Source organism: Hakea prostrata, chromosome 8 (assembly GCF_041222555.1).
Source record: "Hakea prostrata isolate BN-2017 chromosome 8, UWA_Hpros_2, whole genome shotgun sequence".
In the NCBI taxonomy this organism is placed as follows: Eukaryota; Viridiplantae; Streptophyta; class Magnoliopsida; order Proteales; family Proteaceae; genus Hakea; species Hakea prostrata.
In genome coordinates this window covers 33597246-33623177 of record NC_142607.1, presented here as the reverse complement: position 1 = coordinate 33623177, position 25932 = coordinate 33597246, and the positions used below count along the sequence as shown (strand labels likewise).

Genomic DNA, 25932 nt, shown 5'->3' with positions numbered 1-25932 from the left:
ACAAGTCCATCTACAAAACTTGCAAGAGATAGACAGGGAAGATACCATGTGAGAAAGTGATTTCATTAATTAAGAATATTAGATTACAGCACATATATAGTATATATGTAGGTCAAGTACAAGAGTAATAGGATGGTAACACGCGTACAAATCTATCAATTACATGGCTGCTGACCCTACGGTGACATGCATTTAATGTTAAAACTATTATAGAGAATTACACTAAGGCGGTGAGTGTTTCTTTAATTAATCTTCAGTTTCACTCTTCACTAGCGTCCGAAAGCTGAAAGCATACCAGGCGACCGGTGAGTGAACGGGCTCTGTTATATGACTTCTGTCTCACGAGTTCAATGAAAGCATCGATCAGATCAGAGCTTCCTTCTTTTTCATAATTTTCTTACAGATCTCCTCCATCGATCATTCTTCTTTTTCTTACTTGAGTAAACTCAAACTTAGGGTTGCACAGTGTAAAGATCAACATGTTTTCCTCAGAAGAGCTTAAGATCGAGATTGAAGCCGTCGAAAATGAAAAATAAAAAGCCAAGGAAGCTCCATCTGTGACGACTCTTCACCCTTCATCGAATGAAACGATGGTCGCCGAATTGTATGTCGTGGATATTCCATCTGGGAACACCAAGGAAGATACATGTATGTTTGTTGATACAATCGTTCGCTGCAATCTACAATCCCTAGCCAAATAAACGGATTCAGGCTAAAGGCGTTGCCACTCTCTTCTCCGGTGTCTCTGCTACTGCCGAATAGGCAATATCTTGCCAGTTTGGCGAGAATCAGCGGGTTTATCGGTGATATCTACGGGATATCGTTTCGCTCCTTGGTTTCGGTTCGCCAGGGGGTGAAATCACAGAATTTCGGCGAAAATAAGTTCCTTGATGCTAATTATAATTCAATTGTAGACTTCCTCGCTGCCAAGATGTCAATCATTTGAGATTGACTAACTCCAGGCTAGCTTCTATTAAATCTTAATCAGAAGGATGTGACTTGTACATGTAGCGGTACGGATTTGAAAATTTTTCTGGTAGTCCACCATCCTTTGAGGGTTTCTTGTTTGTGTAAGGCCTTTAGTAGAGAGAGATGGGTAGAGAGATGATTCTTTTATTTAATAGGATCAAAATCTTACACTGAAAATGCACCAGAACCATCAGCCAGGAGGAACCCCACACACACACACACACACACACACACACACAAAAATCTTGAAGCCTAGAACTTTAAAAGAAAAATAAAAAGAGCATCTTGAAGCCTAGTACTTTCTCTTCCTTGTTTAGTTATTTCTTCCCTTAAGGCTGCGTTTGTTTGCAAAGGTGGGGTGGGACAAAAAAAATGTGGGTCCCATGTGTAGTGGAGTGAGGGAGAAGGAAAGGAAATGAAAGGGTTTTGTGGAAAAGTGATAGGGGTGGGTCCCACTTTTTACTTTTCCCAACTGTCCCACAAATATGTGGGGTTTTAAAATGGCATGGGGTGGGAAAGTTGGGCTGCCACATCAACAGACAAGTTTCCTTGACAAGTTTCCTTGATTCAAGGAAACTTGTCTCCCACTTTCCCACCCCAAGCAACCAAACAATCTACCATTTTGGGATTTAAGGGAAAAGTAAGAAATCTACACTATTATCAAGAATTTTCCCACCCCTTTTTTCCCACCCCACCTTTATTCCAGCAAACAAACGCAGCCTTATATTTTATTTTTGAACGAGCTCATTAAGAACAACCTCCAGAGCCAAATCCCACCTTTTCTCCTGCCATGTTACATACCACCTCATATGCATGCTGCTGTTGGTTTCCAAGGATCTGCATATCGGTAGCATCACTGTTGCTAAGAAAAGCCAAGCAATATTGAGTTGAGCTTATTTCAAATAAAATCCCAGAAGGATGAACGTTCAACTCAGCACCTCCACTAAACTGCAATACTATAGATGGTAATTCTACGGAACTGTATCTAGACAAGTCATAGCATGTATCAAATTGTTTATATGCTAGTGCAATAGGGTACTTAGACATTGCTTGATGAAATGCAGAACGAAGAGCTGAATAAGCTTCTGGTGCCAACCGAGTGATGACAGTTCCAGAATCTATAATGGTTCCTAAAGTTGTGAAAACTGATTCTACAATTGATAGCTTTTGCCCATTAACACTAATGCCTGTCATTGTTAGGAAATAGAAGGAAGGGTGGTCGGCATTTGTTTGCAATGGAGTATATTGAGCATTAGAAGAAGAACCCGCTTTGAACGCAAGAAAACCAGTAGAACTGATTGAGGATGGAAGACAATAGGAGAAGATCTTGCCATACTTTTGAGCTGTCTGTGATACTAAAGAGATCTGAGTACGGCCAAGGCCTAGTAATCCATCTGAAGTGCCAAATATCCCCTCATGTTCTGACCACATCCGAATTCAAAATTCGGGATGGTTTCAGAGGAACATAATGTGTATCAGTTACAAAGTCCCCTCGAGAGTATGAATCGTCACCATATGTAACCCTGTAGAGGCAATTGGTGGTGCAGAGGGCTTGTTCATAGCCTCATGGTGTGAGTTGTGAGCATGTCTCTAAACCATACTGGATAGTTGAATAGGTGGACGAAGCAGAAAAGTTGAAGTAGGAGTCTTGTTGATGATAATAGTGAATAGCACAAGGTTGGCATTGGGTCCAAGTGAAATCACTACCTGTATCAAATTCTAATGTCAACTTTTGTTCAGGTGTTCCAAGTCCAATCCTCACAACAAAATTTCCAGAATCCCCAGTGTTGGCAGGAAGTTTTACTATAGAATCTGCTACCGATGATTGTTGGTTAGAGATTCTAGAATGGATTGACTCGACTTGAGTTTGGTCATTGATGATGTTAATCCTAGTGGGTGGGTCCCACTACAATTTGCGCCATAGGTGGCAGCAAGACGGTTATGTAGTCTAAGATAAGTACCCCTCTATTTAGTTGAGTCTAAGCAGGACTCTAATATTCCTCTCTTGGATGAGTCTAAGGAAAACCTTAATTAAGGAACTAGGGTTGAGGGAAAATATTATAAATAAATTAATGGAATATCAAATAGAGGTCTGACTGATATTGAATACTCTCCTATGCTCTACGAATTCTCTAAGCTAATCCTGAACCTCCATCACTGTGGTTCGCTGATTTGGAAGCATGGAAATAACCTATAGAGTACACAAGCTAAAAGAAGGGAAATGGAATGCAAAGAGGCACCTCCAGAGAAGATATTGGTCATAGTGCACCAAGTGGGAGCATGAAAGTAGACTATGAACCTAGTGGGAGTGTACCTGGAGGGGACACACCCATAAACCAATGTGATCTCAATGCATGTAGAAGCACAAGGGGACATATTTCCCGTCGTCGATTTAAGATTGAAGGGGACGTCTTATTGTGTGCCTTAGCTGATAAGGAGGAGCTTGCATCCCTAAAGGAAGCGCTATCATCACATGATAAGGACAAATGGTTGGTTGCCATAGAAGATGAGTTGTGTTCTATGGAAAAGAACCGAGTCTGGGAGTTAGTTGATCCTCCATGTAATTGGAAAACTATTGGGAACAAATGGGTTTTTAAGGTTAAGCGTAAGGCCGATGGATCAATTGACAAATATAAGGCAAAACTTGTGACGAAATGCTACACCCAAAGAGATGGTGTGGACTATGATAAGACATTCTCCCCTGTGGTGAGGATAGCATCCATTTGTCTTATATTGTCCATTGTGGCAAGACTAGATCTATAACTCTTTCAAATGGACTTCAAAACGACATTTCTCAATGGAGAATTGGACAAGGAGATCTATATGGATCAACCAGTGGGTTTTGAGTCCAAGGGACATGAGCGCAAAGTTGGCCACCTTAAACGTTCCATATATGGCCTCAAATAAGCGTTTAGACAATGGTATTTTAGATTTCATCACGCTGTAACTTCGAATGGCTTTGATGTGATTGAAGAAGATCATTGTGTGTATATAAAACGGTCCAAAAAAGGATTCTTAGTTCTCTCTTTATATGTCGATGATATCTTTTTAGTAGGGAATGACATTGACATGATTGTCGCCACTAAAGAGTGGGTGTCCTCCACATTTGAGATGAAGGACATGGGCGAAGCCAACTTTGTGTTAAGCATCAAGTTAGTGAGGAATTGCTCAAATAATTTTCTTGGTATGTCTCAACAAACTTACTTAGAGAAAGTCCTTGAACGATTCCACATTCAAAATTCTAAGCCCATCGACACACCAATGGACAAAATGTGCATACTGAGCGTAGATAAATACTCTAAGAATGAAGAAGAGAAAAATCATATGTCAAGAGTACCCTATGCTTCTGCGGTTGGTAGTCTGATGTACACGATGATGTGCACGCGCCCAGATATTTGCTATGCTATTGGGATGGTCAGTCATTACCAGAGTAACCCAAAACCTACCAATTGGTAGGCAGTAAAAAGGATTTCCTGTTACCTTTGTTGGACGACAAATCTCATGCTCACATATAGTGGTTCAGATTTGAGGTTGAGAGGTTTCGGGGGGGGTTTTGGGGGGGGGGCCCCCCCCCCCGGGGGGGGGCGGGGGCAAAGCGGGGGGGGGGGGGGGGGGGGGGTGGGGCGGGCCCCCCCCCCACACCGCAAGATCTAGGTTCAGTGACAAATCCATACAAAACATGATATAGCATAATTAAATGGACAAGAATAAATCAAGTTTATCATACTAAGTTATCAAAACCGAAATAATGGTTACAATCATCCATTACTTCAAAATAAAAATATAACATCAGAGTTTTTAAAAGAAAAGAGAGTAATTTTCAACGCAGCGGAAAACTAAAGTATACTAGTTCTCTAATGGAATCCCACCCAAAAGAATAGTCTTGATACTGGCATGAAGCTCCATGTGCGTCCACTTCTTCTTCGGTCACTCCTTCAAGAAGATATACTAGCAACGAATCCTCTATTTGGAAGAAGTCCTCATAACCTGCAGTATAATCTAATAGAAAAAGACATATAAAAGGAATGAGTTCAATAGAACTCAGTGAGGTCAACTCAACATCATATCACACATTCATTCTCAAGATTTCACACCACACATATAACATGAATATCAATAATGTAATTAATGACAATGATATGATATGTGAATAATTATGCTCCTAACTCTATCATGAAGTCTCTATGGTAGACACGCATTAAGTCACACACCAGTCTTCTTTGGGCGGTCTCATCACTCTTCCCTCACGGCTCTGATGCACGTCTGTTGGGTTCTCCGCGGTTGTTGTGTAAAGTCCTGTCAAGCCATGGTTGGGGATTAGGTCACCACTCTCTCACATCACCATTGGTATAAGATCGGCGCGTGTCAAGGATAATCTTAGGCCCAATGCAAAGTCATATGGTCTCGTACTACATATGGTCCGGATATTTCCCCTCACGCCTAGTGCTCTGTTGGTTCAATACCTTCCCACCTATGAATGAAATCCTCAATGGAGGCATCTGTTGGACCCCATTCATTAACCCAGTGGTCATCCACATATAATGGACAGGATGATCTCCATGTCCTCTCACGGGTCATTTCACCGGTCTTGAGTGTCCATGAGCCCTTATCTATTATATGCAACCCTACCTCTCTATGATGATAGTGGGCACTGCTTGACATACGGGACCCGGCCACTAACATCACGGGTTAACCGGCTTCAATACCCCTGCTGAAAGGGTAGTAGTACTCATGAGGTCACCTAACCAAACACTTCTAGACATGCCCTAAATATGTAAATTAGTAATCGAGAAAGAGCCAAGGGCACCATAGGAATGCGTCACATACCGCCTCCTTTGGTATCCTATGGCAGAAATGCCCAAAGGGCATTCCCCATTCCCAACCACAATATAAGCAATCATATAATATCACTAGGGCAATGGGTGAACCCACAACCCTAGTAGAAAATACAAGGTAGAAGAAATAATAATATTTCTCCTCTCATACAATCACATTCCATTTCATAACAACAATAATAGATTTCAAAGCAAGGAGCAACATCAGAAGTAATAATAAACATAAATCATAGCAATTCATATTTAACAAAAGACATAAAATAACCACAAGATAATACTAAAGCAATACAAGATATCAATAATGAAAAGTAACTGACATCATTACACATGTAATATAAAGTTAAGTATATTCCTCACCTTTTACTTTGTTCTTCCTCCAAATCCAAGAATCTACTCCCACAAATTAGTGATTAAAGATATATTAACCTATTCATGCAAAAGAAATAATTATCACAAATTAGAGCCAATTTGGGTTTCAAAGGATATCCTAAAATCCTCCCACGAAAACCCAAATATGAAAACTAGGTTAAAAAGGGGTAGTTCTCAACCTCACTAGTGAATGGTCACTAATTTGCCACCAATTCGAAGTTTATAATGAAACAAAACTTTGGGAAAATCTAATTGGAAACAAAAGGATCCTACGGGTACCTTCAATTTTATTAAATTTGACCCATCTCAAAAAGCCCCAAATTTGACTCTCATAAATCACCCGTGGGTGACCTAGAGAATCAAAATTCTAAAATCTTTTGCAAGGGGATAAACCATTACTCCCAAACTCAAGGGAAACATTAATATAAGAAAAGATAAGCATCTAGGGTACCTATCATTATTCCCTTTCACAGATCCAATCCCTCAATAGAAGAGAAAAGATATTACTTCCACAAACTACGAAGGGACATTAAAATAATAAAGGAAAGCATCCAAGATACCTAAAAACCTTTCCTTTCAAGATTCCCTAAAAGGAAAGGAGAGAAAATACTCACAAAATTGTGAGTAAGAGAAGGATTAAAGAAAACTAACCTTTCCTAACAATTTTGCAAAGATTCGGATCACAGACACCTTCGGAAGAATGGAAATCGCTCCTCTCTTTCGTTTCTCCTCTTCCCAAAGCCTCCGCCTCTTTCTAGCCTCCAAAAATGCGTTTACGGATGAGATAAAACATAAATAGGGTTTTTAAATCCGAATTTCCAATTTTGCCCCTAAATAGAAACTAGGGTGGGGGTTGGTTCACCCAAACAGCTCAAACTTCTGGCTCATGGTTGGACCCCCAAACAAACTCCGATTTTGATGATCTTTGGCTCGTTGGAAAGGTCTTTCGACAATCTTCGATTTGATATCTTATTTGCGTCAATCGGATTCTCCATCACTGATCTACAGATATTCCAAAATTATCATTTTTACACTATCGAGACTAATCTTCTCTCTTCACTTAAACTCTAAGAGAGTTTTTGAGTCATTATAAGGGTCATCTACCAACATTTGTTTAATTTCCAATCCTTCGGGCTCGAATTGAATGGTCCACAATTGTCGCCGAATCAAGGCCCAGGTTCTCGGTCTTAAAACCACGGGTTAAAGGGGTAGAAATCTGGGGGATTTCACAGTGGCAGTGATCAGGATGAGTTAAAGTCTACCTCAGGTTAAAGTTTTTGTCCTTGGAGGTGGAGTTGTTACTTGGAGCAGCAAGAAGCAAACATGCATTGCTTTGTCCACGATGGAGGCTGAGTATGTTGCATGCTCAGCTGATGTTCAAGAGGAAATTTGGCTTAGAAGATTCTTTAGAAGTCTCAGCCTATTCTCACAGGCAGATGATGTGGTGCTCCTACACACTGATAGTACAGCAGCTTTGGCTTTCTCTAAGTATGCTAAGTTCCATAGAAAAACCAAACACATAGAGATCTGCTACCAATTTGTCCGAGATACAATTGCAAATGTAGAAGTTGTCTTAAAGCACATCTCCACATCATACATGGTGGCTGACCCATTGACTAAGCCTATACCAAGGAATATGTTTTTGTCACATGTTAGGAGTCTGGGTCTTAGATGTGGATGATGTTTTCTTTTATTTTTTAAGACATCTTCTTTTGGACATAATGAAATCATATTTTACGCATGTTTATGATAAGTGAGTTAGTATATTTTTATAAAGGTGTCACTAGGCATTGATTTGACCCACTCACACGAGTAAATTCACTTTGGTGCTTGTAGATAGCGAGCAAGATGAGCCTTTGGGTTTGTAAAGCTTTAGGGGGCTTTCAAACCAATGACAGGTGCCTTAAATGGAACAAAGATGAGACCTCAATGGTCGAACATAGAATCATCACATTTATGTGTTGCCTATATTGTAGCTAAATGTGAATCTTTATGATTGGTCATTGAGTGATTGATTGTAGAAGAATCAGGTTAGGCGCTTTAGGTAGCGACTGAACCAAGATTCATATGGCATGTTTTTTCTTTCTTTTGTGACATGCCCATATCAGTGGGAGTTATGCCATAGCATGCATGTTTGTTGCATGTGCTGAAGTTGACCGATGATGAGAGTGCTTGAATGGATCCCCGCTCGTCCACTGTGTGAGCCATCAGGATCACATATTGTTGATCCTACTTGTACCCTTTACTTTAGACTATGCCATGAAGAGGACACCCAATGATGCTACTTTAGCATGTTCCTTAGGATCATGGATGATGCGGTCTCGCAGGATAAGACTGGGAAAGCAATTGGGGATAATCCAACTGGCACTAGGGCTATGGGAAAACTTTTCATTCTATACCCAATAGTGATGTGACTCATTGCCCGAGCGACTTTCATTTGACAAAGTCATGAGTATAATGAATAAAGTATGAGGATAGTTCACATTGCTCACTATGAGGGATTGAGAGTGTGGAACTAGGAATAATTGAATTGTTTAGGGTATAATGAGATAATTTTTGAGCGATGTGCTATGTTGGTTAGATGAAGACTTGATATAGCACTCCTACCCTAGATACATCTCTTAGGTCACACATTCCATTTCCGCATTGAAAGGATTAGAGTTGATGAGAGCATTTGGATAACTCTGCTACCTTGTGGCTAGTGGGAGATGTTAATCGTAGTGGGTGGGTCCCACTACAATTTGCGCCATAGGTGGCGGCAAGATGGTTATGTAGTCTAAGATAACTACCCCTTTGTTGGTGTAGATTTTGCCGCTTTCTCTAGACCGAGAATCTAGCACCGAACCAAGCAGATCTGAATCGATCTGGATCTTCACTGGACTGAATCAAGGTCTCACTCACTTCCTGTGAAACAATGAACTGATCAGAAATAGAGCCGATCGTCTTGATCGGCGTCACGTCTCTGACGATTTTGTCACATGATCATTCAGGTAGAGCTTCCGAAGAAGTTTTAATGGAGATAGACAGAAATCGAGTGAGAGTTCAATTGAATTCGAATGTCCTTACCTTTTGAGCAAATATGTTGCCTTTTATGGAACTTTTCCCGCGTGATCTCCTTTTAACTATGATCGTCAGATCGTAATAATGAAATGGTCGGTCGTGATTAGGCCTTCGCTTAGTTCCTGGGTGGACCCATAGATAGCTTTGCTTCATCAGCTTAAAATCAATTGAATCGCCTTAAAACCGGAGCGAACCGGCCTGAACCGGATTTGGGATATTTTAGTCACAACACCCTCTATTTAGTTGAGTCTAACCAGGACTCTAATATTCCTCTCTTGGATGAGTCTAAGGAGAATTCTAATTAAGGAATTAAGGTTGAGGGAAAATATTATAAATAGAGGGATGGAATACCAAACAGAGTACTGACTGATACTAAATACTCTCCTACGCTCTACGAATTCTCCAAGCTAATCCTGACCTCCATCACTATGGTTCACCGATTTGGAATCATGGAAATAACCTATAGAGTACACAAGCTAAAAGAAGGGAAATGGAACTCGAAGACGCACCTCCAGTGTCTAGATCCATTGCAAAACATCACTAAGGTAAAGGATCTATAACTCTTCCATTAATGTTTTGATCTTACAGATGAGATTCTGGTGAATACTAGGGATTTTTGATTTCCCTCCATTCAGTGGTGAGCAAGGCCCGTATTTGTCAGTGACTTGAATTCTTGGCTTGCTTGAGGCTTAAGAATCTGAAAGAATAGAAGGTAATCAATGTCAGTATATAATTAGTAACTTCTCTGTCAAGAGAGAAGAGGAGTTCCCTCAAATGATTTGTTCTTCAACCAAATAAACATAGATTTGAAAGGAGTCTCACCTTTAGCTGAAGAAGAGCAAACACCAAATGGCATCAAAGAGCTCAGTGAAACCACATGAGTCCTTAGTTGATGACTTGCCATCATTTTTTCAAACCTGTAAGCCTCCTCCTTTTCTAAGGAACCAACAAAGACCAAAAAAAAGAAGAGAAGTTGAAAATAGGAGGAGAAGAAACGAGGGATAGATAATGGCCATTGATGATGAGTATTGGATTCTTAGGAAAAAAAATAGGAAAAAGGAAAGAATGATGAGCAGCTGAAAAGAGGAAAGAGAAGAGAAATTTCACTTTCTCCTTGAACCCAATGGCTACTTGTCTTGTTAACCCAACCTTCAAGGTCTGTTTATAGAGGAAAGAAGGGATTCACATCATTATACTCTAGAAAGTTTAAAGAAACAAATTTTTTTTCTAGAAAAGCTAGTCGTAAATTCCATTGGTCTCTCAGCTGACGTAGTTCACATTATGTGACTTCCATTGGTCTTTCGTGCATGGAATCTTGAAGAATACACTATTTGAGAAGTGTTAAATATGTACTTAACCAATGTGTCTATATTAGGCTAGTTAGATCGATTGAAATTCTTAGTCCCATATCTAGTAGAAGTGAGAGTTGTAAGAAGTGGGAGTTTGTTGAGAGTTTTAGTCCCACATCGAGTAGATGTGAGAGAAGGTGAGATGGGGAGAGGATATAAAAGGATGCTTCCCCCTCCACATGTAATTTATCCCAAAGAATCTTCACTCTTGTATATTTATATATATATAGTGAAGTTTTCTCTCTTGCCCATGGTTTTTTCGCTTAAAGGATTTTCCACGTAAATTATTTTGTTCTTCTTTTCTCTTATTTACCGATTGCTCTATTCGGTGGGTTTTTCATAATCCGACAGTGCTATCAGAATGATATTTTGTTTTCATCCTACGGAGGTGCTGCAGAAATATTTTGAAGTCGCTATTCACATGTTTGTTTTCTTTTCGGGTATCCTAGAAATGTATATTGGGTGATTAAGTGCATGTCTAGGAAAATTTTGTCTAAGGAGTCTAGTTTTTAAACGGACCGGTTGTGTCCTTCCAGTCTTTCCTAAAAACTTTTATAGTATACTTTGGTTCAACAATATACCAGTTGGAGGTAACCTAAGAAGATACTTTTCATGTGAAATAGTGGGAGTTATTCTATAGTCAACAACAGTTCATGATAGAAGCAATGGCAGCAAGGATTGACATTGGCAAGTTTGATGGCACAAAATTCTTATTATGGAAGATGAAGACATTATTGATAAAGGATAATTGCCTGGAAGCCATCAGTAATCGGTCGGTGGAGGTTACAGATAACGACACGTGGAACAGAATAGATGCAATGGCCCTTTCCAATTTGCCTCTATCATTATCTGATGATATTTTAGCTAGCATAGAAGAAAAGAAAATTGTTAAGGAGGTTTGAGATCATCTAATCAAATTGTATGAAGCCAGGTCATTTCACAACAAAATTTTCTTGAAGAGAAAGTTGTATACCTCACGGATATTAGAATCTACATTAGTTACAAAGCACATACATACTCTGACTTCATTATGTTCTCAACTTTTAACGTTGACACATAATTTTACGCCACAGGAACATGTTGAAATTTTACTCCAAAGTCTTCCAGATTCATATGACCAAGTCATCATCAATTTAACCAGTAATATCCTCTCTGATTATCTGGTATTTGATGATGTCGCTACTGCAATTCTTTAAGAAGAAAATAGACGAAAAAGCAAGGAAGATAGACAGGCAAGCTCACAACAAGCAGAAGCTCTGTCTATGATGCGAGGAAGGTCAATGGAACGTGATTCCAGTGGGAGTCACAAACAAGGGAGGTCAAAATCCAGGGGTAAAAAGAATATCAAGTGCTATATTTGTGGCAGAAGGGGACACTTAAAAAATAAGTGTCAATTCAAAAAGGGTGTAGATAAGGCAGAAACATCTCAAGGGTGTGTTCTTGAAGGAGATATTCTTTACAACGTAGCAGCAACGATATCCAATGATAGATTGGAGCTTACTGATGCTTGGATCTTAGATTCGGGAGCAACATGGCATATGACCTCTCGCAGAGATTGGTTTCACACTTATAAACCTATCTCTACAGAGTCTGTGTACATGGGAAATGATCATTCCTTGGAGATTACTGGAATTGGAATCATCAAATTGAAGATATACGATGGTATGGTACGCACTATTCAAAATGTGCGGCATTTGAGGGCTTAAAGAAGAATCTATTGTCTTTGGGACAATTAGATGAAATTGGCTATAAAACCCGCATCCAAAATGGAATGATGAGGATCATCAAAGGAATGCTAGTTGTGATGAAGGTTGAAAGGAGCGCTACAAATTTACAAACTAATGGGAGAAACGTGTCTGGAGGTACAAGCATCACTTGCATCAACCGGTATTGCGGAATAGATGACAAAAGTGTGGCATAAGAAATTCGGCCACATGTTAGAGCAAGAGTTGAAGGTTCTTGTCGAACGAAAATTACTCCCGGGCCTCACAAAGAATTCATTACCCTTTTGTGAGCATTGTGTTACAAGTAAGCATCATAGATTGAAGTTCAATACATCTGATTCCAGGAGTAAAAGTATTCTGGAATTAGTTCATTCTGATATATGGCAAACACCGGTTATATCTCTAGGAGGAGCAAGGTACTTTGTAACTTTTATTGATGATTATTTTAGAAGATGTTGGGTGTTTCTTATCAGGAAGAAGTCATATGTGTTTTCAGTTTTCAAAACATTTAAAGGGCAAGTTGAACGAGAAACAGAGAAGAAAATCAAGTGCTTCAGGACGGATAATGGCAGAGAATATACAAGGGATGACTTCGTTGAGTTTTGTAATCAATAAGGCATCAAGAGACAATTCACGGTGGCTTACACTCCTCAACAGAATGGAATAGCGGAGTGGATGAATATAACTCTACTCGAAAGAATGAGAGCCATGCTAAGAACTGTGGCTAAGTCCTTTTGGGCAGAAGCCGTAAACGATGCCTGCTACGTGATTAATCGATCACCAACAAGATCGATTGATCTAAAGACAGCAATGGACATGTGGAGTGGCAAGCCAGTTGATTATTCACGCTTGCACACGTTTGGGAGTCTTGTGTATATGATGTATCATTCCCAAGAAATTTCGAAATTGGATCCAAAATCCCGAAAGTGTAGATTCTAGGATATGCTGATGGAGTCAAGGGGTATCGACTGTGGGATCCCACTGCCACAAGGTTGTCATCAGCAAGGACGTCATTTTTGCAAAAGATAAGCTGCAGAAGGAAGATGTGAGTAGCACTTCAATAGGAATTTCAGAGAGTACAATAGTTCAGGAGGAAGAGAAGTCCAAACCAGAAGATTCTTCTGGAGCAAATTCAGAAAACGAGGAACAGGTACCAGTTGAATCTACAACTATAGAAGTTCAATAGTCAACTCGTGAAAGACACACACCAACCTGGCAGATTGATTATATTATGGGTGGCAATGTTGCATATTCTCTTCTAACATGAGACAGGGAGAAGACAAGGAGCCATCAACATTCAAAGAAGCGATCAATAGCTTAGAAGCATCATTTTGGATGGAAGCTATGCAGCAAGAAATAGAATCTCTTCATAAGAATAAGACGTGGAAGCTTGTACCTTTACCGCACGGAAGGAAGCCCATTGGTAACAAATGGGTTTACAAGAGCAAACAAAACAGTAATGATCAGGTAGAGTGGTATTGGGCAAGATTGGTGATCAAAGGATATGTTCAGAAAGAGGTGTCGATTTTACAGAAATCTTTTCACCAGTGGTTCGACTTACTACTGTTTGGATAGTTCTAGCATTTTGTGTTACTTTTGATCTACATCTTGAGCAGTTAGATGCAAAAACTGCATTTCTTCATGAAGATCTTGAAGATGAAATCTATATGCTCCAACCAGAAGGTTTTGAAGAACCAGAAAAGAGGAACTTGGTTTACAAGTTGAACAAATCTCTATACGGTTTAAAACAGGAGCCAAGATGTTGGTATAAGAGATTTGATTCCTTCATATTGAGCCTTGGATGTAACAGACTTGTTTTAGACCCTTGTGTGTATTACAAGAGGTTGGGTGGTGGTCACTTCATTATTTTGTTGTTGTATGTTGATGATATGTTGGTATCAAGACCCAACAAAAATCATATAGTAAAATTAAAGGCTCAGTTGGCTAGGGAATTTGAAATGAAGGATATAGGACCCGCAAACAAAATTCTAGGGAAGCAAATTCACCGAGACAGAAATAACAGGAAAAATTGGCTATCTCAGAAGAGTTACTTAAAGAAAATCTAGCGCCGCTTCAATATTCAAGACTGTAAGCCAGTTTCTACCCCACTTTCTGTTAATTTCAAGTTATCCCATGAGTCCTAGCAATGAAACAGAGAGGAAGGAGATGTCTTGAGTACCGTATATATCAGTAGTGGGGAGTCTGATATTCACTATGATATGTACAAGACCGGACATTGCATATGTAATGGGAGTGGTTAGTCGGCACATGGCGAATCCAAGACGAGAGCATTGGATTACTGTGAAGAGGATCCTAAGATATATTAAATAAACCTCGGATCTTGCTCTATGTTATAGAGGATCTGAATTTATTGTTAGATGATATGTTGATTCTGATTTTGTAGGTGATCTTGATAAAAGGAGATCCACTACTGGCTATGTTTTTACTATTACAGGAAGAGCTATGAGCTGGGTATCTAAACTACAAACAGTTGTAGCCTTGTCTACAACAAAAGCTAAGTATATGGTAGCTACACAAGCTTGTAAAGAAGCAATCTGGATAAGAAGATTCATGGAAGAACTTAGGCACAAACAAGAGAAGATTCTATTGTATTGTGACAATCAGAGTGCCTTGCACATTGGAAGGAATCCAATTTTTCATTCCAGGACAAAATACATAGAAGTACAATATTATTTTGTTTGTGAAGCGGTGAAAGATGGAAGGGTGGATATACAGAACATCCACACGAAAGAGAACCAAGCAGATGCATTGACAAAGACAATCAACACTGGCAAGTTCATTTGGTCCAGATCCTTGTATGGCTTGTTAGAGACGTAGACAACATGGTGGTGGCAAGATAGAGAATGGTGTGGAAATTAATTGGTTCTTAATCTTATCTCCAAGTGGGAGATTCTTGAAAGTCTCAGTCCCACATCTAGTAGAAGTGAGAGTTGTTATCCCACATCGAAAAGAAGTGAGAGTTTGTTGAGAGTTTTAGTCCCACGTCGAGTAGATGTGGGAAAAGGTGGGATGGCTCTTCTCCCCTCCACATGTAATTCATCCCAATGAATCTTCCATCTTATATATTTATTTATCTATAGTGGAGTTTTCTCTTTTGCCCGTGGTTTTTTTCCCTTTAAGGGTTTTCCACATAAATTATTTTGTTCTTCTTTTCTCTTATTTACTGATTGCTCTATTCGGTGGGTTTTTCATAAACCGACAAGATCTACCACCCATACACCCCAACGGGCCTCATTAGGCACATAGCATATTATCATGTTTTTGCAGTCATCATCTTTGACGGCTCTCACTCTAGGTAATATAGATCCTAAGTATTCGGGCAGGGTGCGCATTTATATTCTCACGCCTCATCGGATAGACAACACGTGGCCTACCCGTGGTTACTTAGTACCATGGGCAGGGCATCTAGCTGGCAGACACAAGGACTCACACCCTGCCTGGACACAGAGGATCTAGACTCTACTCTAGGTAGCTTATACTCTAGTGATAAGTAGCATTTTTCAATGCTTGCACTATGTTCCTTAAATTTTTTTTCTTCTTTTTTTTTTTTTTTAATTTATTTTATTTTTTTGTGTGGCAGGTAGCCCTTTCTTCATAGTTTTCACTCTATTTTATACAATTCACTTCCCAGTAATTCTTTCTTACTAAATGTTAGATATTTGATCAAAGCATCAAAAGTCATTTAACGTATTCCCAGGGGCGGAACCAGGATTCAATATTGGGGTAGGGGGGCGAAGAATAGAAGTTCAGATTGGGGAAGCATCATGTTTTTTTACCACACATATTGTGTGGTCCCTTATAAGGCTCATTGGGGCCTTACCTATGAATTATATCACTATATTAAGGAATAGGTCCACATATATTTTGTGGGGCACACACATATTTGACAAAAATAGGTAAATTATTGATAATGATATTTTTTTCAACAAAATATAGGTAAATTAAAGAAAAAAAATATATATATATATATATATATATATATATATATATATATATATATATATATATATATATATATATATATATATATAATATATATATATATATATATATGACTTCAACCCGAAAAAGTCAGATGCAAACCCAATTTTTTTTTTTTTTTTTTTTTTTTTTAAGGTAAGATATGCAAATTAACAGTAGATAGTTACTTTACTAACTATAGATATTTGATTTCACAATATAAAATCAAATAACAAAATTGTAGAAGAAATAAAGAAACAAATAATATAAAATCAAAAAATATTTAAAAAATGAGAAAAAGAGAAACAATAGATAAATTGAGAAATAGAAAGAGTACCCAATTGTAGAGAAGATTTTTTTCTAAATTTTCCTTAACCCTGGCTTATAGAAAGGGAAGAATAAATATGAAAAAAAGAAACATAAAAGAATAAATAGGAAGAAAAGAGGAGAGAGGAGAGATGAGATATGAGGGAATAAATAGTGATTGAGGAGTTTCTAATTAGAAATGACATTTTAAATATCTAATAAGAGTTTTTTTTCAAAAATCTCATTTAACCCATGTTTATAGAAAGATGAGAGAATAAATAGGAAGAAAACATGTGAGAGAGAAAAGAGGGGAGAATAAATAGGATTGAGGAGTTAGTTTTTAGATAGAAATGACATTTATGCCCATTATTTTACTTTTCAAATTTGTTCTCAATATTGGGGGGGTAAATAGTGAAATTTCACATGTAAGAAGAGAAAAAACTGAACAAATAAAAGAAATTAATATATAAATGAAAAAAATTAAGACAATTATGAAAAAAATTTAAAAATTGGAGGGGCCATGGCCCCCTCAGCCCCTTAGTGGGTACGCTCCTGCCGTATTCCATATTAAGCTAACACACTAATGTGAATCCCATTAAGCTTTATTACTTATTTTTTGGGGAAAAACATTAACACAACACATGACACACATTTGTAAAACCACCTTCATTAGGTCTTCGTAACTAATGGCGTGTTCCAAACCCCAAAAAAATTTTCATAGTGGAACTTTTCATGTCACAACAGACTATGTCTGCGATTCCAAAAAGTGCCTTCAATCGAGTCCTCTAGTTTTTTTTTTTTTTTTGGTATGAGTCCTCTAGTCTACACATTACAACCAGCAATTCTAGCAAGTGGGAGGAAAAGCTATTGGTTCGATAAGCGAGCTCAGACAGAGTTTCCAAGTCAATTTACCACTTTTCTTGTTTCTAGATTTCTAGAATTTTAGATTTGGCGTTTTAAGCTTGGAACTGTGACGGAAAGCTATTTGGATTTGGTCAAGAGCCTACCGTGTTGAAAATCATTCTTGGGTACTGTATCCAGAGGCTGATTGACTCTCTCTGTTAGGTCATAGTCAGCTCTAAGTCTTTGTTCGTTTATTGGGTAAATTCCGCGGAGGCCACAGCATGTAGGCTAATAAAATAGGTACGAACAATATTTGTAAAATTATTAAGAGTTTACTTAATCAGAAATAATCAATACTTCTCAGTCAACAAGGCAAGATTCAGTCTTTCCTAATGATACTTACCAAAAATAAATAAATAAATAAAAATAAAAAAAAAAAAATAAAAATAAAAATCTTTCCTAATGATATAAATAATAGCTCTCCCATTTTCCAGCAAGTTAATATACAATTCTTTAATAAATAATAATAATAATAATAATAATAATAATAATAATAATAATAATAATAATAATAATAATAATAAATTCACAACCCCCACCTAGTGCAAATTCATACCATATTGAATTGTACCACTTGACATCCTCAATCATGGTTATAATACATGATATTGGATGAGATAATTGGTAAATCAAAAGAATCGATTTGTTACTAAGACTTCAAGACAGCATTGAAATGATTTTAATGCAATAGGTGGTGAGTTAAAATTTAAAACCTTTCTAATCTATGTTTCTCTAACATGTATCCATCATGTCCAATGGGTTTTGTGTAAATGGTTAATCTCATAAATGATGCATTCTATGTAAATGGTTAATTCTCACAAACGATGGATAGAACTAATATAAACCTCCGCTCTTGTAGTGTGTTGACCTCCCTCCTTTGTAGCATGTAAATCCTATTACCTTTGGCACTCCCGCTAGGGGCGGAGCCAGGATTCAATGTCGGGGGGGGGGGGGGGATGGGAAGAGTAATCAAGAGTCTACTTAATCAATAAATAAGTGGATAGGCCTCAGATATTGTTGTCTTCACCAACCTTGACACAAACTACTGATGGTTGACATATTCTGATAATCTTAACCTTTGACTATATCCACCTCAGTGTTATAGTTGTGCTTTCAAGTGCTCTATATCATGTTTAATAAAACCTTGGGGATAATATTTAGCCACAAGCTTGCTAATGTCATCAACTATAAAATTCTCACAACTACTTCTAGGATCTAAATAATAACTAAGAGTAAGCCACTCCATAGCGTGCTCATTGAATTTACTATTTAGCTCATTCAACTGACTATCAATTGTAGCATAAAAATTTATCATCACTTTGGGGACTAAAAGTGACTTAAGTCCATGGCTAAAATCATTTGAATAGGAGCATTACTAAATAACATCTTTAGTTGACAATTCATTGAAATACGTCTCAATTTGTCTACTTCCTCCGTTGACTGAACACTCTTTACCATTTTGTAACTCTGTTATCTACTATTTGTATGTGTCTAATATCCAATCTAACAATCATTTATTTTGAAATTCTAAAATTGATCTATAAACCATGTACTGTTATAAAATGGAAAAATATATTCAAAACAAGAAAGAAAATTAGGACAAGATGAGTTAAGCTCTCTTATTGAGTTATTCATTACATATTTATAGTGGAAGTATCATCTTCTCAGATATGGAAATATCAGAGTCTACAAGGACATACAATATATAATTCTCAAACATAATAAGATGATCTTGATATGGAATGATGGATTGCTAAGATCTTCGGTTAATATGGGAATGCAGATTGCCAAGATTGCACGCTGAGATGGCTGAGATCTTCATTTGGAGGTTACATCTTTTGGAATGATTTCTTTGGGGGTGATGGATATCCACAATCAATATTATTTATAACACTCACCCTTGGATGTCTATCAATAGATAATATATATTGTTAAAACCTTACTAAGAAAGAAAAAAAAAAAAGAAACCCTATGGGAAAAACTCTTAATGAAGGAAAAAGAGTGTGTGTGTGTAAATCTAAATATCTAAATAATACGTGTTGGTAGATGTCCCATTAAAAACCTTACCAAGAAAACTAGTGGGTCAAAACCTTAGTGAAGGGTAAAAGAGTGCAACACTTATTTTACTCCCCTTGATGCATGATAACATCATTGAGTACGCACATCCCAGACTCATATAACAACTTCTCAAAATTTGAGATAAGCAATATCTCAGTAAATAAAATTTTCAAATTATCACTTGAATAAATTCAATGAACATCGATTTCACCATTTTGTTGAAGATTATGAGTGAAGAAGAATTTTGATGAAATATGTTTCTTCTATCTCCTTTAATGTATTCTTCCTTTAGTCGAACTATGCATGCAATATTATCTTCATATAACAATTCTGTTGGAAGGCTACATATTTCTTGAATGTGTTGGGTCATTTATATTAACCAAATACGTTCTCAACTTGCTTCACCATTATCTCTACATCATTTGATTTAAATAAATAGCTTGTTTGAAATCTAACTTTATATGGATCTGACAAATATCATATATTTGCATAACAAGTAATTTGATTACATATTCATTTGAATAAAATAACCCCATGTCAATAGTACTTTAAAAGTATCAAAATATATACTTAACACCATTCAACGTCTTTGTATTGGAGTATAGCTAAATTTTGCTAGTAAGCTTATAGAAAATGCTACATCCGGTCTTATACTATTAACAAGATACATTAATGCCCGCCAATTTCACTAAGATATGGTACTTCAGAACCAAGAAATTCTTCATTGTTTTCATGGGATCGAAATGAACCTTTCTTTATGTCAAGCGATATCACAACCATCGAGGTACTCAATAGATGTGGTTTATTTATGTAAAACTGCTTTGAAACTTTTTCTATAGAAGTTGATTGATAAATAAATATTCTATTCATCAAATGATCAATTTATAAGCTTAAACAAAACTTTGTCTTTTCAACATCTTTCATTTCTACTTTCTTCAAATAATCTATTGCTTTTGGAAGCTCTTCAGGAGTTCTGATGATATTTAAGTAATCAACATATACACTTATTATGACAAAGTTAGATCCATATCCTCTAATAAAGATCTCACAATAATAAATTTGATCATTTTTATACCCTTCACTTAGTAAATATTCACTAAAATAGTTATACCATATATGCATTGATTGCTTTAATCCATATAATGATCTTTGAAGCCTTATTGTTTTTTCGAGAATTTTATTACTTCAAACATTTTGAATTCCTCAGGGGTTTTCATATAAATTTTGCACTCAAGTGAGCCGTATAAGTAGGTTGTAATAATAATATTCATTAAACGTATATCAAATTTTTCATGTACTTCCAGATTAATAAGATGTTTGAAGGTGATTGCATTTACAATAAGAGAATATATATAATTTTTTTCATATAATCAATGCTTGGCATTTGCAAAAATCTTGTATCACACTCTCACAATTTCATTTTTCTCATTTCATATTCATACACAAACCAATTTGTACCCTACTGGTTTTCACCTTCAAGTGTTTAAACTACATGTGCAAAAACTTTATTTTTCAAGCAAATTCAATTCTACTTGAATTGCATCTTTCCATTTTGACCAATCATTTCTTCATTTATATTCATCAATAAATTTATGTTCAAGATCTCATCTTGATGCATTATTTCAACAATAACATAATATGCAAAAATGTTGTCTGACAACTATATTTTTTCGGTTCCATTCTTTTCCTGCAATGACATAACTAATTTGAATCTCTTCACTTTTATTATTTTCAGGTACCTGAATCCATGGTAAAAAAGTTCGAGGGAAACTCAAGTTTCGACCGGGTGAAAATGGAAAACTTAGGTGAGAACTTGGAAAATTTCGAGGAAACCGAGGACTTTTCCATACAAGTTTCGACAGGTTTTAGAGAGTATTTTGGGGTGGGATTATGTATTTAAGCTAATTAGAGAGTAAATAACACATTAGTTGTATTTTGCTAAAAAAAATCAATGTAGATATGTCATTCAATGTACATAACATCAATGTAGAGTTGTCCGCAAAATACATTATAAACTTACATACGACTTAAGCACATAACATTCAATATATAATTTCTAACTTCAAAATAGTTGACAATAAAAGGAAAATACAACTTAGTACTAAGAGGAGTGCCAAAAGTGGATTCATGTTGTGAGCTGAGTAGTACTATGTGTAAAATCCAGCTTTTACCTAACCTTGACCCGACACGGAAATTGTTGTGTTTGTAGGTCCGAAGACCCGAAGTGGTGGTAGAAGGGACTTGTGGACCCTACTAGTTGATGACGTGGTGTCGGAACTCCATTATATGGGCATTGATGATGTTGCTCATTCCTTGAGCACATTATCAGTGTTAAGTTAGAATCTGCGCACTGATGAAGAATGAGATAATTGAGATATCAAACAGACTCTTGTGCACAATCCTAAGGTATTCCTAGAAACTAGACTTCTTGAGTGAACTATAGGAGAAAACCCCATGTAATTTGACCTTGTATAGCCCTCCAAGTCCACACCTAAAGTTTCTGAACTGTTTCTGAAAATTCTGCTGAAACATGTTTGGGTCGATACTGTGGGTCGATACCATCGACCCAATGTATCGACCAACACATACTGAATCCGGATTTAAAGATTCTGTGGAATATCCCCTACTCTATTTATTCCATCCTCGTGTTTTGAACCCTATTCTAATCATTGAGGCACCTGAGAACGTGGATGAGACTCCCAATAACTCCTCCTTGGTAATGGTGAAGCATCTTCCCCACTAATCATTGCCAACTACTCACTTCCACTCTCTTATTTTACTCTCAATGTATGACTCTCTCTCCTAGTCTCTTTCTCACTCATCTTTACTCTCATTTTTACTGTTGGGACCATGGCCAAGGTACTGCAACCTTGCAAACAACTTGCCATGAGTCTTCTTTACCTAATACATTAATGTTTTCCCCAATCTTGCTATGATTTACTTACCCCTTGATCATTAACTATGCATTTCCATGATTTGTTGCTCACCAACTTGCTTTATTAACCAAAACTGAAAGGTAGGCTATGATTAGCCTAATTTCTACCTTGCCTATGATTACAATAATGCTCCTAATCTATTCCCTACCTAATTCACTATGTTTTTCCCCAATTTGCATTAAGTAATAACCAATGCCATGATTTCCAACTCTTGAACTTGATATGCCAATTTGGGGAGTTTTAAATGGACCATTGGATTATGTTAATTCTTTGATAATTAGTGTCTCTATATTGTATTTGAACTGTTCCCCAAGTTTCGTATCGATCCGAGACCCGAAAGACCAATTTTGAGCCAAAACCCAAAAATCCAATTTGCTGTTCGAGATTCTTTGGGTCGATACTTGTTGATCGTTACCATCGACCCAATGTATTGACCAATAGTGTAGTTGTCAGCAACTTTTGCCTAGTTTTGATTCGTTCGATCTCCGATTGTTCTGATTTCTTCTCTAATCCTTCATATATGTTTGTTTAGGGTTTTAAGACTAAGTGAGCCACTTGCTTGTGATCTTGGACCATCTTCTTCTCCAACTCAAAGTAAGGATAGTTATTGCTATAATTACATAGGATGTGTGATTTTTGACTTGATGTTCCTAACATAGTGAACATAGTCTCTATCTCATATTCTTACCATTTTAGACTTGCTACATATGTCTTATAATAGTAACATTGTGTTTACATTAGTTTTATTACAATGCCTTATTATGTCTATCAATATATGATGAATTATATCAATGTTATGAATAGAATGTTTACTATGATGTTGTATCTTGTGAATTGATATGATGGACTTGGGCATGTGATTGCTTATGTATAACTTGGGATTGAGAAGTACCCTACTGGTGCTTCTGTCCTTGGACATTGAAGGGAATAATATGGGATGTTCTCCGAAGATGTCCATCGACGCTTTCCCGGGTTATTGGATGACATACATAGGACTTGTCTAGTGGTGTTTGGCTAGGATGTCCCTATCATATCAGACCCGAATCGGAAGGGCATTGAGATCGAACGACCCATGGTAGTAGTGGGGATTTGTGGGCGCTCAAGACCAGTAACCATTCCGTGAGAGGACATGAATTGCATTGTGGATACCCGAAAGAGCCATTTATTGGTAGATTTGCAAATGGCTAGGCTCACGGGCACTCAAGACTAGTGAAATGATCCGTGAGGGGACGTGAGAGCTTCCTGTCTACTATTTGTGGATGACCAATAGGATTGATGAGTCCGGTGGGTAATATCCGTGACTTTAGTGTGAAGGATACCGGAAAGGATCCCGAGAGGGGAGGAATGGACGTATCTGGAACCGACATGATATGATTGAGTAGATGATTTGCATTGGGCTAGGCTTTAAAGCATGTCTACCATAGATGACCAGCATACTTAGAGTTAGAATCATATTGCATCATATGTCTCATATCATCTGCATTATTTTATTATTGTTATCATGTGGCTTATGTGTTGTGGAATAACTACCTTGCTGAGTTCTTTTGAACTCATTCCTTTTCTGTTGCAATGTTTTGTTAGATTACTCTACAGGTGATTATTCAGATGGTATGTTCCCCGAGGCGGACTCGGATACCCCATACCACTATCCAGAGGATAGCTACAATGAAGACTTCGGTGACGGTACCGAAGAAGATCATTCGGCGTATCAGGGTTAGCCCTTGGATAGTTTGGGAGTAGCCATGTTGGATCTCTATAGTCTTCACTTTTGAAGAGAACTTATATGTTGTAGAGGAGACTTATGAGTAGATGCCCACCCCCTTTCTTTGGTGTCTGTTAAACTTAGAGAAATTGTAATAACTTTTGATTTCTCTTTATAACTTGGGATTGTAATTAACTAGTTTTGACCACACTTTCCGCTTGATTGAAGGAGTGGATTCCGCCCACCGCCTTCTTAATTTTATCTGATATAATATCTATTCCCGTACTCTGATTATCTCTTGGTATCTCATTTCTGAATTCCATTATTATATGCTTTTACCTTATTTATGATTGTTCATGATTGTGTTATCGTCGATGTGGGAGGTATGGTCTCCTTGATCAAGCATCCTTGGGCTGTGGATCACATCCCGAGTATGCCAGATAGGGTACCGGCTGGGTGGATGTGACACTATGCCTGTAACATCCTCTCCTGGGGTTTTATGAGAAATGTCTTCAAGATCTTCATGATCAATTGTTTCCATTTTATGACCATCTTAACCATTTGCTTCTTTCCTTTTTATAAGATTTTATCATTGGAAACAATTGGCATTCCACGTTTTAAACGTGGTTTAATTTCATTTGTATTGATAGATTGTTTTGCCGGTACATTAACCCAAATTGAAGCATTTGCAACTGGAATATGAGATTTAATAACTATTGACAAGTCATCAAATTTGACAATTGATTCATAATACTTTGTAGATGCATTATCTGTTGAGCTTCAGGTTCACATTGTTCAGTGCGAGGATCTAAATGAGATAATGAAAATTCATTTCAATCAATCTTTTTTTCAATTGTTTATTCTCTCCCCCTCATGTTGGAAAACTAATTCATCAAAATGATAATCAGCAAGTCTTACTTTATATAAATCTCCAATCATTGGCAAGATATTGAAGTATACAAGGAGATTCATATCTAACATATATTCCCATCGGGCGCTATGCAATCAACTATTGATCTAGTTAGGGAAAAGCATCCACCTGTTGCTTGGTTCCTGTTGGTTTGTCGAAAGAAGTCACACCCAAAGTATGCATTTATCTCTTGTCTTGCAATTCATTGTAAACTACCAACGTTAGACATATTAAATGCTTTGGGTTAGACACCAATGCAATGTGTGTCTTGTGCCAGATTGAAGATGAAAGTCACCACCATCTATTTTTCAGTTATCGCTTCTCTAAAGAGGTGTGAGTGTATATGCTATCACCTAATGGTTATCATGGCCATGAACCTTTGAGTTGGTGGATGAAGTTTGGTGGGCCACCACTCACTTTAGTGGGCCACCACTCACTTTAGTGGTGCAACTTATTTTCATTTATTTAAGTGTATGAGTTTTATTTCCATTGTTTATGCTATCTATCAAGAGTTAAACTCTAGGCAGTCTCGAGTTGTTGCACGAAAGCCCAGGCTAATTGTCCATCAAGTAATTACTTGGGTTCAAAGTCAGTTTCATGGCAATGCAAACATGTTAGATGGCACCGACAATAATCAATCTTTCTGTGCTCACTGGGTGTTCAACCTACATTAAATCAGACAATTCCTACTGTTTGTCATTGGTTTCCCCCACCGGATGGATGGTTGGCAGTCAATACCGATGCTTCTACTCATGGTGACTATGGTGGTTATGGATGTATTGGCAGGGATACTAGGGGGCGTGTTGTCTTTGCAGGTGCAGGTGGGACCT

At 37.4% G+C, this 25932-nt stretch overlaps 1 pseudogene; it reads right to left on the bottom strand.

Annotated features, from left to right (window-relative positions):
• Positions 1-1716: 1716 nt before the first annotated feature.
• Positions 1717-10140, bottom strand: LOC149007619 (aspartyl protease family protein At5g10770-like; annotated as a pseudogene).
• Positions 10141-25932: the final 15792 nt, after the last annotated feature.